Genomic DNA, 13,736 nt, shown 5'->3' on the forward strand with positions numbered 1-13,736 from the left:
ACTGTCAGTGAATAAAATGAACTCTTCTGGTAACAAACCACTCTGATACCTGGTAACTGAATATAGAACTCAGGTTTAAATTTTTCTAAACTACTGTATCTTTTGTTTATGAATCGAAGGCATATAGGAAGCCTCTTATATGCAAGAAAAATCAGTGGATATTTTAAATAAAAATCCTCTGCAAAATATGTTTTAAAATATAGAATAAGATTAGCTTTATTTGTATATTTTATTGAACATAGAACTGGTGATATTTTCCTGCTTATGTAAGTGATATCTAAAAGGTATGATGAAAGTTTGTTTCCAGAGAGAATTCCCTTCTTGCCAATTTTTTTCTGCATATTACAGAACGTCTCCCTTAGAAACTATAGAGATGAAAATTTACACTGGAAAATCATTAATGCAAATACTTATAAAATTTGAAATCATGACCTTTGCATGGACAGTGTGTATGTTCACAGATACATTCTGAATGTTTCTGGGAACCTAATAATGCCAGTTCTTACTGGGACATATTTTTTTTCTCTGAAAAGTAGAGATCATAAAAAATTCATTGCACCAATACAGTTTATTTCAAAATAAAAAAATAAAAAAGATTTACTGTAGGACAATTTGCAAGCTACCTATAAAATCAAAAGTGAAGAGAACCCCTTATACTTGTATAACTTGTCTGCTTTTCAAAACATGCCATGACTTGTTGCTTCCATAATTCTCAAAGCGAAACATTGAAAACTGCACTGTAGCACTGTCATTCTATTTATCAATTTGCTTGAGTGGGCGCCAGTAATGTCTCTACTGTGAGACTTGTTGACTTGTTGTTACTATTTTTGGCATATCAAATATGCCATGGGGAGCTTGCCAGGCTCTGCTGTGCAGGTGGGATACTCTCGGTAGCTTGCCCGGCTCTCTAAGAGGGACAGAGGAATGAAACCTGGGTTGGCTGCATGCAAGGCAAATGCCCTATGAGCTGTTGCTCCAGTCTAAGAAAATAAAATTATATTTCAGACATATTTGCACATACAAAGTTTATAGGATATATACAGAAGTATATACTATAACCTCACTTTTAAATATCAAAGGGGCATTTTAATTTCATTGATACGTTTTTTATTTGTTGGATTGAAACTCACATGACATGCTCAATCTCAAGTTTAATAAAAATAGAGTAATATTTAATGACAAAAATAAAATTGTTTTGGGTAATACTTTTGTGCCTCAATGTTAATTTCTACAAAAGATACTGGTATCTGCATTGAGACTGATATCACTTGAGGGTGATGCCATTTTAGGTACCTTTCTCATGTGATAATAGTAATGGTCCATGCTGAGTATAACCAAGAATCAGTGTTCCCAAAACATCCAGCAAGAGGTTTTTTTTTGGGGGGGAGAGGGTGTTTGATTTGTCCACATTAATTATAGTGTATAGGTTTCTAGTTTATAATTTACAAAAAGGCATCTGTAAATTCTAATATTCTACAAATGATTCATTAACTATATATTGGCAAGTACAGTTATTAGGTAATAATATACACACACATAGAAAGCTTGCTATTTTTGTTAAAGGCAGGTCCTGATACATACATTGATGCATAATACTCTTGAAATAATTTCAAAACTCCTTACGAGTTCATTATGTCAGGAATTTTGACAAAACCAGGATGGCCAATATGATCTATATTCTGTGTTAGTTTCAGAACAGAGAAAGGGCTGCAACCTGAAGGTCTAAAATGAAAAGTATTTTAAGTCCAATGGTGAGTTCAAAGTGAAAGTGTCTTGCCATAAAAGCAGAATATCCTAGGTGTGGATGAGCCAAATATTTGCCATACCTGACTTAGACTTTGTGAGCTATTTGATTTATCTTAACTCCAGGAAAGGATGGCAGAAATAGTACTAATTTTCAAATGTTAAATGGGCTTAGTATGAAAACAACTTTAAACATTAAACTTTAAACACTAATTTTAAAGCTACATTTAAGGACAAATTTACTGAATACTTTATACCAAAACTATCTTGCAACTGAGTATCCTATTTTTGCCTCCTCCATTTGAATGAATTCCCCGTTTATTATCTCTCAAGACTAGTTTTGAATAGTTTTGTTTTATTCATTTGATGAGTGACTATTGCCATCAAATTACATACAAGGTGACAAATCCATCTGGCTGAATTTGCTGCTGTTGGTTTTATTCCTATTAACTATCATTTTCTAAAAAGAGAAAGTAATTTATTTAAACTGTTTATTAAGAAGGGGCAGTGCATAAATATATTGAGAATACCAAATGAGTTTTCCAAACTTCTTCACTAGAAGTATCTCTAGAGAAAAATTTTTATGATACATTTAATTTATATAAGTATATTCATATTTAATAAAATGCTTAATTGTATTAATATTATATTAAATATATAATGTTAAGTTAATTTTATAACTTTTCCCCTAGTTTTATTACATTCTAAATGTCTAAAAGATGTCATCAAACATAGCCACATTATTTAAAAAAATGCTTTGTATGACTTTTTCCGGCCCTTAAACTCATTATAATGGTCCTGCTTTTTTTGAAAAATGTTCTTTCTCTGTTCTTTAGGTACAACACTAATTGTCTTTCAAAAATTCATCTTAAAATATCACTTCCTTTCCCACACAGACAATTGATTGTTCTGCCTCAGAGTTAGCTTTCTTTCTACCTTCCTTAATGCTCTTTTGGAAAAGTATATTTTTCACTTGGATTGCTTGAAGGCAAGGTACATGCCTTAGTCATTGTATCTCAAATGCCTACAACTGTGAATGGCCCACGGTTAATTTCCCATAAACACTGGTTAGGACTCAATATTCTTAGGAGCCACTTACCTCCCCATGGAGGCAGACCTAATTAGATTATTTTTCTCCTTTTCTGTCTTAAGCAGCTATCTTAAGCAGCCCCACTGCCAGCTTGTTTGTATTTTCCTTTGATTGATGCTTTCTTTCCATGTTTCTCTGGAGGTACATTTTTTTTTCTATTCTATGTAGTGGGAATTATAATTAAAGATAATTGAGATTCAAATCTTAGAATAAAAGTGTACCTTAGAATGAAGTAATCTTTCATAGGAGGAATCGGACATTTTGTCATATCATGACCTATGAATGCATTTAAACAATGTGTTTGTTGCAATGATAATACTGGAATTTTACTTTTAGCATGAAATGAGACATATGCTGTTTTGTAGTCAAGTGGAATGGGTATGGTGTTTCGGCCACATTCCATTCTGGAGTTTATAGGTGCCTTAGCCACTTAGACTTAGCTAACCTGGTCAGTCAATGTTCACTGACTGCTTTTCAGTAAACAAACTGTTAGACAAGTGACTTGCAATCCTGAGTTAGGTTCCACAAAAGAGGCAGGGTTTTGGATCCCTTTCCTGTTCATAAAATGATGATCGAGTGTTCACATATTTGTGTGACATGTGCCTCCCTTAAAACTTGTTAGGCATTTGGCACATTACCCATCTAATGTGAATAAAAACAAAAGAGGCAGAACTTTGCTGATAACTCTAAACAAATCTGCATGCACATTCCCCAGGACCTGATGGCTGTGGGTCTGAGGATGTGGGAATGGGGTGGGGGTAACTTTTCATATCTGTCCATAATATACCAGCCACCAAAGTAGTATCAGTTCATATATATTTGTGGAAAGTTCTTACTCTATAATAGAGTTTATAATTTAGCTTAGCTTAAATTATCGAGATTTTAGGTAAAATTCAAGATATTTTCATACAGCACTGTAGCACTATAGCACTGTTGTCCCGTTGTTCATCGATTTGCTCGAGCGGGCACCAGTAACTCTCCATTGTGAGACTTGTTGTTACTGTTTTTGGCATATCGAATACACCATGGGTAGCTTGCCAGACTCTGCTGTGCGGGCGGGATACTCTCAGTAGCTCTCTGAAAGGGATGAAGGAATCAAACCCGGGTAGGCCATGTATAAGGCAAATACCCTACCTGCTGTGCTATCACTCCAGTCCAATTTACACACATCTCCTTACATGCCAACTTGGTGACTGTATTCAGAAGACAAACCTTTTTTTTTTCTTACTATTTATAAAGACTTTTTATTTTATGCTTCCATCCACTAGAATCTAATGTCTTTTTGTCACTGTCAATATCATCCCGTTGTTCATCGATTTGTTCGATGGGGACCAGTAACGTCTCTCATTGTGAGACTTATTGTTACTGTTTTTGGCACATCCAATATGCCACGGGTAGCTTGCCAGGCTCTCTGAGAGGGGCAGAGGAATCAAACACGAGCCAGCCGTGTGAAAGGTGAAAGCCCTACTGCTGTGCTATCACTCCAGCCCGTCTTTTTGTAGGTAATGAATATTTCTATTTCTGCTTTTTATTTGAATAAAGATTAATGATCAAAATCTGAATATGATTAAATGTAGGATTTACATCAACACATCAACTTAGATATAGGACCCTGTTAGTAAGTATTTGTGCTAAAGAAGTATGGAACACATTAAGAAGATATTTTAGCCACATTTCCATTCAATTAAAAGGGGAGTGAGAGAAACTATTAATTTAAACCAGTAAGAAGAAATTGGTGTGTAGGATTGTCAGTATCTCATCTACAAATGAAACTAGAACCCTGCTGGTATTCTATTCTGAGTGTTCTGGTGATTTCACAGTTGAATAGTGGCTTGTACCTTGCTTCAAATTACTTGAGATATATGAATGGTATAACATATGAAAACAGTTTGAATTTAGAAAAGAAGACAAGTCATAGATGTGAAAAGAAACTTACTGATTGACTGAATAGTCATGTCCGCACTGAGTAGTCAAATCTTAAAAATTCAGTACAGTGGGTGAACTCCATCAACCCTTTCCTATCCTTTTATATTGTCTCCGTTTCCTTTTCTTCTTTCTTCATAGGTATATCGCCTATATCAAAAGGTGACAGTATTTTGCTCTTCATCTTTATCTCTGTCAGTCATCTGAACTTTCAGGCAAAATCATACCTTGTTGTGTTAAGACATTGCCCCTCTTGGGAACAGTCTCCCTTTTCTTAGAAATGCTAAAAGATAGAAGAGTATATAAAACTCAAAGGATGAACTCATAATAGTAGAGTCCCAGGTAATTTGAAAAATAAAACTCTCAAACTAGGGGAGGTACTTGTTTTTCTTTTAATAGTAAAATATTTTGAATATTTTTTAGATTTTTTAAAAATATTTTTAAATATTTTTAAAATATTTATTTAAATATTAAAAATATTTTTAAATATTTTTTAAATAAAAAATATTTAAAACTAGTATTACTATGTAAATTTAAACAAACTTCTCTTCTCCAATTTTTGCTTTGACCCCACCCAGATTCGATTCCTCTGTCCCTCTCAGAGAGCCTGGCAAGATACCAAAATTATCCTGCCCGCACGGTAGAGCCTGGCAAGCTACACATGGTGTATTTGTTATGCCAAAAACAGTAACAAGTCTCAACTCAGATTGAAGTTTTGTGATATTTAATATTTTAATGATTATTTATCGTGCACATAATTCCAATATCACACTCATCAACAGTGTACCCACCTCCTTGGAGTCTCCAAGGACCTTAACACTTCTCTCTCCTTTTCAACCCCTTCCCCAACTCAGTTATGTGGATGAATTCTCCTATTGTGCTGCCTTTGACACTTTGTCACTACCTTGTTGTGTATCTTTAAGTCTAACATAAGAGAGATCATTCTGTATCTATCCATGTAGAGGAGATACTTTTGAGCCACACTTTGAGCTTAGCAGATTTAATTTTTTAATAAGTATCTTTATGCCATAGGAGGAAATTCTAAAACTAAATAAATGAACTCTGAAACCCATTTTGTATGCCTATTGGTCAATGACTAGTATTTAATACTAGTATACATACTGTGGGATATTTTAAAAAAGGCACGATCTTTATCCTAAATGAGACTACTACTGTCTAGAAGAAATATATAATATGCCTAGGAAAAGAATTAATGTTGAAATATGTTAGCATCTCAAGGATGGCCTCAATGGATGAGATGGTAATTGGAATCCATCTGAAATTAGGTTGATCCTATTTACAAAAAGGAAGAAAGGTATTGGAACAGCACAGGAAAAGCATAAAAGTTGCTTTAAAAAAGAAAGAAAAGAACATGAAAAACAGTGGAAAGTGGAGGTCTTGAAAATGGGTAGACTAAAATCACATGTTAATGAGTTGTGAACTATAAATGGGAGCTTCTAGAGAGGCCTCAGTTCTAAAGGACCTTGGATCCACAAAGAAGGTGGACTTATGATTATGTGAAGGGGAACTCCCAATGTGAACCTCAGACATGGGAATGTCTGGTCACTGGTACAGACTATGTCACTGATATAGATATAGAATGGCTTGGAAACCTTTAGATACAGAATGTTCTCTCTTGTGTTAGACTTAACTTGTGGAAATAGGGAGAGTAGATGCTGCAGAAATTCATTACACAGGAAAGTGACATCTTAAACTCTGGTGATACTAGAGGCAATATGAAAAGCAATTCAAAGTGAACTTTCCAACATCTGACATGGTCCTAAATTCATTATTATGTTACTTCCATCAGTGACAGATCAAGCAATAACTCCATGACATAAATAATTTTAAAGGCTACCTACATTAAATATTTTACTCCTCAACCACATGAGGTAACTTTATTATTTCCATTTTTCAGAGGTTTAGCTCACTGAGATCATTTATACCTCACAGAAATTAGTAAGAAACAAACTTATTTGCCATCCTGATTATCCTCTAGTTCATCCAGATTTCTAAGTAGAAACTAGTATTACTATGTAAATTTAAACAAACTTCTCTTCTCCAATTTTTGCTTTGACCCCACCCAGATTCGATTCCTCTGTCCCTCTCAGAGAGCCTGGCAAGATACCAAAATTATCCTGCCCACACGGTAGAGCCTGGCAAGCTACACATGGTGTATTTGTTATGCCAAAAACAGTAACAAGTCTCAAAATGTAGACATTACTGGTACCCACTCAAGCAAATCAATGAACAATGGGATGACAGTGCTACAGTGCAGTGCTACAGTACTCAACCCAAGTTCAGTCCACAGTGACACAAATGCTCCCTTGCGTTCCATCAGGAGTGATTTCTGAATGCTCAATGAGGAATATGGTCTGAGGACTGCTGGGTGTGGTCCAAAAACTAACACCAAAAGTGCCCAATTAAACCAAAATACACACACACACACACACACACACACACACCTGATATCCAGCTTCCCATAAAATATCTTCTCTTCTAACTCTCATGAAATGGAAGACTACTGAGGGGGAGAAAGATAAGTCCTTTATGCCTCACCTTCCTACAGAGTGGAATATGGAGTAGAAATTAGGGCATCCTTGGCTCTCCAGTGACACTTGTACTGCAGAGGTACTACCAGCCATGTCTCTGCCCACACCAATATTCATCACTCTCACTGTCAGCCTTGTCACATCCGTCCATTGCAGTAGAGGACATCGTCCTCATGCCCTTAATATGTCAATTTAGAGTCAGGATCTTACCAACATCACCTCTACTGTCACAGAGATTATAAATTCTGAGGAAGTCACTTCCCAATTCAATAGTTCTCTCCCTCTATTCTTAGTTAATCTGACTTCCTAGACCTTCCATCACTTGAAACTTCTGTATTGCTGTTCTTTAGAATATTGCAATCCTCATTTTTGAATTAGTCTCTGAATCTTTAATCTGTCTTATTAGTTCAACTATGTACCTCTTTTAAGTTCTTAGCTTCCAGTGATGTTTTCCGTGGCATGCTTTTGGGTTATCTAGTTGTCATTAATTTCTTTTTTTATAAATTCATTTTTATTGAATCACCATGATATATATGGTTAGAAAGTTGTTCATGATTGGGTTCCAATACCCATCACTTCACCAGTGTACCTTTGCCATGAGCAATGTCCCCAGTTTCTCTCTTGCCATCCTACTCCTCAGTCTGTCTCTATGGAGAAACTTTTCCTCTCTCTGCCTCTTGCTTTCTCTCCCTCTTTCCTCTTGGGCATTATGTTTTGCAGTACAGGTACTAAATGTTATTATGCATATCCCTTTGCCTCGTTTTAGTCGCCAGTTCCAATAGATCATTGTGACAGTGATAATTGGAAATGTCAATTTCTGTGTCTATCAAGTTTCTGTTGAAGTCTGTCTATCAAGTTTCTGTCTAGCTCTCTTCTTTTTTAAAATTTTTTAAATTTTTTAAATTTTTAATTTTTTAAATTTTTATTTTTAATTAGTGAATCATCGTGAGGGTACAGTTAGAGATTTATACATTTTTGTGCTCATGTTTCCCCCATACAAAGTTTGAGAACCCATCCCTTCACCAGTGTCCATTCTCCACCAACAGTAAACCCAGCGTCCCTCCCACCCTCCCCAGTCCCGTCTCCCCCCACCCCAAACTGCCACTATGGCAGGGTATTCCCTTTCGTTCTCTCTCTCTGATTAGGTGTTGTGGTTTGCAATAAAGGTGTTGAGCGGCCATTGTGTTCAGTCTCTAGTCTACATTCAGCACGCGTCACCCCTCCCCCGCATGACCTCCGACCACATTTTACTTGGTGTTCCCTTCTCTGAGTTGCCCAGAATGAGAGACCAGCCTCCAAGCCATGAAGTCAACCTCCCAGTACTTATTTCTACTATTCTTGGGTGTTAGACTCCTAGTCTATTATTCTATATTCCACAGATGAGTGCAATCTTTCTATGTCTGTCTCTCTCTTTCTGACTCATTTCACTTAGCACGATACTTTCCATGCTGATCCAATTATATGCAAACTTCATGACCTCATTTTTTCTAATAGCTTCATAGTATTCCATTGTATAGATATACCAAAGTTTCTTCAACCAGTCATCTGTTCTAGGGCACTCGGGTTTTTTCCAGATTCTGGCTATTGTAAACAGAGCTGCAATGAACATATAAGTGCAGATGTCATTTCGACTATACTTTTTTGCTCCTCTGGGATATATTCCCAGAACTGGTATTGCTGAGTCAAATGGGAGCTCAACCTCTAGTTTTTTGAGGATCGTCCATATTGTTTTCCAAAAGGGCTGAACTAGTCGGCATTCCCACCAGCAGTGTAGAAGGGTCCCTTTCTCCCCACATCCTCTCCAACAGTGGTTGCTTTTGTACTTTTGGATGTGTGCTAGTCTCTGGTGTGAGGTGGTATTTCATGGTTGTTTTGATCTGCATCTCTCTGATGATTAGTGATGCAGAGCACTTTTTCATGTGCCTTTTGGCCATTCGTATCTCTTCCTTGGAAAAGTTTCTGTTCATTTCTTCGCCCCATTTTTTGATGGGGTTGGATGATTTCTTCTTGTAGAGTTCAACCAGTGCTTTATATAACATTGATATCAATCCCTTATCTGATGGGTATTGTGTAAATATCCTTTTCCATTCTGTAGATAGTCTTTGTATTTTGGTCACTATATCTTTTGTGGTGCAGAAGCTTTTTAGTTTAATGTAGTCCCATTTGTTGATCTCTGTTTCTACTAGATTGCTTAGTTCCGTGTCATCTTTGAAGATACCTTTATCTTAAATATCGTGGAGGGTTTTGCCGACCTTGTCTTCAATGTACCTTATAGTTTGTGGTCTGATGTTGAGGTCTTTAATCCATGTTGATCTGACTTTTGTGCATGGTGTCAGGTCGAGGTCTAAGCCCATTCTTTTACATGTGGTTGTCCAGTTGTGCCAGCACCATTTGTTAAAGAGGCTTTCCTTGCTCCACTTCACATCTCTTGCTCCCTTATCAAAGATTAGATGATTGTACATTTGAGGTTGTGTGTAGGGATATTCCACCCTGTTCCATCGGTCTTCAGCTCTGCCTTTATTCCAGTACCATGCTGTTTTAATTGTTACCACTTTGTAGTAGAGTTTGAGGTTGGGGAGGGTGATGCCTCCCATCATCTTTTTCCCAAGAATTGTTTTAGCTATCCGTGGGCGTTTATTGTTCCATATACATTTCAGGATTGCTTGATTTGTTTCTTTGAAGAATGCCATGGGTATCCTTATAGGGATCGCGTTAAATCTGTATAATGCTTTTGGGAGTATTGCCATTTTGACAATGTTTATTCTCCCTATCCATGAGCAGGGGATATGTTTCCATTTCTTCATGTCCTCTTTTATTTCATGGAGTAGTGTTTTATAGTTTTCTTTGTAGAGGTCTTTTACTTCTTTAGTTAAGCTGATTCCAAGGTATTTGATTTTCTGGGGTACGATTGTGAAAGGGATTGCTTTTTTCATGTCCCTTTCCTCTGTCTCATTGTTTGCATATAGGAAGGCCATGGATTTTTGGGTATTGATTTTATAGCCTGCGACTTTACTGTACAGGTCAATTGTTTCTAAGAGTTTCTTACTAGAGCTTTTAGGCTTGTCTAGGTATAGTATCATATCGTCTGCGAATAGTGAGAGCTTGATTTCTTCCTTTCTGATCTGAATCCCCTTAATATCTTTTTCTTGCCTGATGGCTATTGCTAGTACTTCCAGTACTATATTAAAGAGAAGTGGTGAGAGTGGGCATCCTTTTCTTGTCCCCGATCTTAGAGGAAAGTCCCGTAGTTTTTCTCCATTTATGATAATGCTTGCCATAGGTTTGTGGTAGATGGCTTTGACTATCTTGAGAAAAGTTCCTCCAAAACCCATTTTGGTGAGAGTTTTTATCATGAATGGGTGTTGGATCTTGTCAAATGCTTTCTCTGCGTCTATTGATATGATCATATGGTTTTTATCTTTACTTTTGTTGATATGATGGATTATGTGACTTCCCAGAAATACAACCTCCTCTCGGATAAAGAATTCAGAGAGGAAATTGTGAGGATGGTTCACGAACTCAAAGCAACAATGGAACAAACTTCCAATAAATTAAGGGAGGATATGGATGCAGCATTGGAGCAGTCCACCAAGATAATCCAGGAAGAAATGAGAGCAGAAATTTCAAAGCTATGAACAGAAGTCACACAACTAAAAGAATCAGTAGATGAAATAAAAAACTCGGTAGGAGCCCTCAATATTAGAATGACTACAACCGTAGACAGAATCAGTGAGCTTGAAGATGAGCTGCACAAAGCATATAGGGAACAAAAAATAATGGCAAAAGACCTCAAAATGGCTCTAGAGCGAATTAGAGTCCTAGGGGATAGCCTCAGGAGAAACAACATAAGAATCATGGGAGTGCCGGAACCACACGGAACCAATCTCAATGAAAAAAACACCATTAAAGACATCATTGCTAAAAAATTCCCAGAGCTAGAGAATGCGGACATCCAGATCCAAGGAGTCCGAAGGGTGCCAGCTAAAAGGGACCCAAATAGAAAATCCCCAAGTCATATATTAGTCAGAATGATGGATGCCGTGGATAGAGACACAATACTGCAAGCAGCAAGATCAAAGAAGGAGATCATATACAAAGGAGTACCCCTTAGATTCACAGCAGACCTATCAGAAGAAACCCTCCAAGCCCGAAAACAATGGTGGGATATATTGAAAAAGCCTAATGAAATGAATGCCTCACCAAGAATACTCTACCCGGCTAAACTCTCAGTTAAACTTGAAGGAACCATACAATATTTCACGGAGAAGCAACAGCTCAGGAACTTCATAGACTCAAGAACAAATTTAAAAGAAGGACTCAAAGGGCTACTATAAGATAAGGAAAAAACCTACAAGAACAACAAACCCTACAGAAAAATGACACAAAATCCCATGATAATAATATCTCTTAATGTCAACGGTCTAAATGCACCAATCAAGAGGCACAGAGTGGCAAAATGGATTCAGAAACTAAACCCAACTTTCTGCTGCTTACAAGAAACACATATGAATAGTCAAAACAAACACAGACTCAAAATCAAATTATGGAAAACAATCCTGCAAGCAAACAGCTCCCTCAAAAAAAAAAAAGCGGGGGTGGCCATACTAGTATCCGATAGCATATATTTCAGGCTGAAAAAGATCAGAAGGGACAGCGAAGGTCATTCATCAAGGGATATGTACAACAGGAAGAAATCACACTCTTAAATGTATAAGCACCTAATGAACGACCAGCTAAATACTTAAAAGAACTCCTAACAGAATTTAAGGAGGACATAACTAGCACCACGATAGTAGTTGGAGACATCAACACTGCCTTATCACCTCTGGATAGATCGACAAGAACAACACTCAGCAAGGAAACGATGGCTCTGAAAAAACAATCCGAAAGATCAATGAAACAAAGAGCTGGTTCTTCAAGAAAATAAATAAGATTGATAAATCGTTAGCAAGACTCACAAAGAAAGAAAGAGAGAAAACCCTAATAAACCGAATCAGAAATGAAAAGGGGGACATCACAACAGAAACCAAGGAGATTCAAAGGATCATCAGAGACTACTTTGAAAGTCTGTATGCCACGAAACAAGAGAACCTAAAAGAAATGGACAAATTCCTTGACTCCTACAATCTCCCAAGACTGAACCAAGAAGACGTGAAATACCTAAATAGGCCCATAAATATCAAGGAAATCGAAACCGTAATCAAAAGTCTCCCCCAAAACAAAAGCCCAGGTCCAGACGGATTCACTGGCGAATTCTTCCAAACATTTAAAGAAGACTTGTTGCCAGTTCTCCTCAAGCTTTTCCAGGAAATTGAAAAGACAGGAACCCTTCCGAACAGTTTCTACGAAGCACATATCTCCCTAATACCAAAAGCAAACAAAGACACCACTAACAAAGAAAACTATAGACCAATATCCCTGATGAACACTGATGCGAAGATCCTCAACAAAATACTAGCAAATAGAATCCAACAACTCATCAAAAAGATCATACACCATGACCAAGTGGGATTCATCCCGGGGATGTAAGGATGGTTTAACATTCGGAAATCAATCAACATAATCCATCATGTCCAGCTCTCTTCTCCATACTGGGCCCTATTATTAGCCATAACAAAAACCTGTATGAGCCTCTTCAGAGATGCGATGGAGATACTGGACCACACATAGCAGTTCTCAGGGAACTTACTCTTGGCAGTGCTCAGGGAACAATATGCAGTGCCAATATTTAAATCAGGGTTGGATGCATGCCATACCAATCCTTAACTGCCCCTCCCTTTTTATTCTTTCTTAAACCCACCGCTTTTTCATTTCATTTTCTTTTTTTTCTTATTCTGTTGTTATTTTCTTATAACTAACTTGTTTTCACTTTACTACTTTTTTTTCCAATTTTCCCCCAACACTGTCATGAGTCATGACTAATTTGCCCAAGATAACATAAATGCCACTTTTCTTCTTTTGCAGATCTATATTATTGCTTTATAGAAGTCTCTTATCACTTATCAGTAGTCCTATGGTCATTTATAAACAGTTACTTGCTTCCTCCTTCACTGAACCCAGTTCTGATTCATCCTGCTCCACTCAAAGAAGTAAAAGTTTTCTTACTTACTTACCCCCAAAGCACTTATTAGGTAAACCTTCATGCTAACTGTTTTATATCATTATATTAACTGAAACGTCAACTTGATTGATAATATGTCTGATTTTTGCTGTTGTCATTGTTAATATAGCAAATTGGAGGCTAAGGTGGCTCAAATTATATAGAATTTATCTTGTGTATCTTCTTTCCATTAAAGGTAACACCATTATCTAAGACTTATAGCCCCTTGTACTTATAACCATTTACTTTCCTTTGTTCCTACATCTAATTAGTTGCTAACAATTTTACAAAATTGTTTTCTTCCTTTTTCTGGAATATTTTCTTCTTT

At 36.8% G+C, this 13,736-nt stretch overlaps 1 protein-coding gene and 1 non-coding gene across 4 annotated transcripts in view; both read left to right on the forward strand.

Annotated features, from left to right (window-relative positions):
* Positions 1-13,736, forward strand: part of MACROD2 (mono-ADP ribosylhydrolase 2) — a 2,262,400-nt gene that overhangs the window by 1,596,149 nt on the left and 652,515 nt on the right. The gene's annotated exons all lie outside the window — the stretch shown is intronic.
* LOC129404094 (small nucleolar RNA U13) lies at positions 3,379-3,481 on the forward strand. Its single transcript, XR_008629687.1, has one exon. It is a non-coding gene; the product is annotated as a small nucleolar RNA U13 (small nucleolar RNA).

Source organism: Sorex araneus, chromosome 3 (assembly GCF_027595985.1).
Source record: "Sorex araneus isolate mSorAra2 chromosome 3, mSorAra2.pri, whole genome shotgun sequence".
Lineage (NCBI taxonomy): Eukaryota > Metazoa > Chordata > Mammalia > Eulipotyphla > Soricidae > Sorex > Sorex araneus.